Below are 2,714 nucleotides of genomic sequence, written 5' to 3' on the forward strand. Positions count from 1 at the left end.
ATGATGATGATGATGATGATGATGATGATGATGATGATGATGATGATGATGATGATGTCGGTTATGATTATATGGTTCTTATGATGATATATTAACAATACTAGCATTTCACCATGATGTAGTTATTCATATTGATGATGGCATTAGGAGTAATATTAATCTCTATATTGTGATAATACATTTTGACAATTTGGCATGAAAAAATTTCTAGTCACACACGCAAAACGCAGGTTGAAGATTAGTATGTAGTAATCATATGATATTGGTAATCAAACATGATCATAAATGCTAAAAATAATTGTTATATGAGTAATATTCGTATCACAATAAATGAATTATAGTACAAGTATGATTAACACATCTCTGGTGGAATTTACAATGATACAAATTGAATAGCACGTATTTTAATACAATTTTTTTAAAAACCACAACAAACATTGTGCATTCGATGATTCACTCATTGACCAAGACGTTGGGTGACAGTATTTCTTGTATTTACAATAAAGGACAGTTCTTAAAGTTATTATGCTGTTTCAGTAAGTCTTGAATTTCCAAACACAATAGGTGTTTGGAATGCGAAATTAAATGTATTTTTCTAAAAATTTTCCCATTGCCGTTAAGAAGATTTCTAGTAGCATTAATATACATTTGTATTTATACTACTGATAACTGAAAAGGGTATATTGGTTATTATACAATTTAACTAAATAGGGCCCTGAAGGTTGAATGGAATAGCTTTTTATATTTTACCTAAAGCTGTGACAGTATTGTACGCCACAAAAGTTGTAACGACATCCATTTGACATCCCAGAGCAAAACTGAAATTTGAGCCAAAAGAATGGTTTGGCGCAACCCTTATTTATTGAAGTACACACTTTGTTTACTGGTGTCCTATTGTTGAAAAGAAATGGTGCTTATAAAGCTGTCGTATTTCAAAAATACATAATTTTTCACTTTTGTCAGAATGGGTTAACCTCATATCGATTGACTATAATGACTCACAACTTGCCTGAGGTCCCAAACAGGTGTCAATATTAAGACTTTTTGACAATTATAGGACAATTAATTTAAATGTGTACATTATTGAATTAAATATTTTCTTGCCACCCACTCCAGCCCCCCCCACCCCACTCCCCCAAAATAGTTGTCATAAATTATCAGAAGGATGGCCCTGCCAACACTGATAACGCAAGATGATAATTATAGCGTACGATGGTTACTTCAATATTAGTACAAAATTTAAAACAAAATATACAATGGCATGGCGATCATATCATGTTGTAAAGATGAGATTCTCAAATAATGGCAGTAGAGATTGCATTTATTATTGACTTCATACACTCACTTTAGTAAATAATATACAATTCTCTCAATTTGCAATCAAGAAAATATTTATGAACCTTTTACAAGTATCTTGTTATACGTTTAATATTCAAAGGCTATTGTTTCACCCATAATTCAGTTTGTCAACTTGAAGTCTCACCCAGTTTTCAAGCAAGTGTAAATCATTTATTTTAGATAAAATCAATCAGATCATGTTTGCATTTAATTTATATTTTTATCATTTAAACCAAACAATTTTTACTTGAAAAACATCTTTGAAGTTCTTTATTAAAGGTGAAGCTGAGCTGATTAAAGTTTGAGCAAAAGTTTTCTGGCCAAAGTTTTTTATTTAATAATCAAATTTGAGGCAATATTGCCGTAAACTGATAACATTTTTAAAAATTTGCCTAAAAATCTCGTCTTTCAAAGATCGATCAATTAGAATGACCATCATATTGTCAATGAAAACTCCCAAATAAAGATCTGAACAAGTGTGTATGAAATGTGCCAAAATAAAGCAAGAAAGAAAAATAGAAGAAAAAAAACCATCCCAAAAAAACAGTCGAGGTTTGATTGATTTTTGGGATGGTTTTATTTTCTTATATGTTTCTTTCTTGCTTTGAATGGCACCTTTTGTACACACCTCTTCAGATCTTTATCTTATACTGGTGCCTGCTCCTTAAGGACTTCAATTAAATACTCTCAAACCTGAGACTGATGAAGTCCCAGAAAATGTTGTTTTTCGGAATATGCAGTTTAGAAGATTAATAGTATTAAGAATTTTTCCTCCCAAGTGGCATGTCCAAGAGGCCTCCTCTATCTTGTGAGAAAATCTATTTGCAAATGAAATATACACCTAGAAATATTAACTTCTCAGCTTATATTGGTTCATAATATTGACTTGCTTAGTAGAGTTACGAACTCATATGTGACCCACATCCAATCTGGTATTATGTCAGGATGAAATAGAAGAAAGAAACTGAGCTAGAAAATGACTAGATTTTACGTTTTTTGAAGTCGAGGAAATAAATCACTCTCGTCTCAATGACGATATTTGTTTCGACTAAAATCTTTAAATTGAGCCTAAAATTGAGTTTTAACCATCAAATATAATACCGTTTTGAATCGGTGGGTCACATTTGATTTAATGAATATGTATGACAACTTCAATGATTAAATTAGTCCAGTCATGAAAGATCACACCAAATAAATATCTCCATGAACGCCACTGCTAAACTCTTATTCTCGGCGTTAAAATAAAGGCCAAACAACACACACACACACACACACACACACACATATATATATATAATATATAATATACATACAAACATGCACACATACATACATACATACATACATACATACATACATACATACATACATACATA

Source organism: Berghia stephanieae, chromosome 3 (genome assembly GCF_034508935.2).
Source record: "Berghia stephanieae isolate SIO BIC M18660-M18661 chromosome 3, UCSD_Bste_1.3, whole genome shotgun sequence".
Classification (NCBI taxonomy): domain Eukaryota; kingdom Metazoa; phylum Mollusca; class Gastropoda; order Nudibranchia; family Aeolidiidae; genus Berghia; species Berghia stephanieae.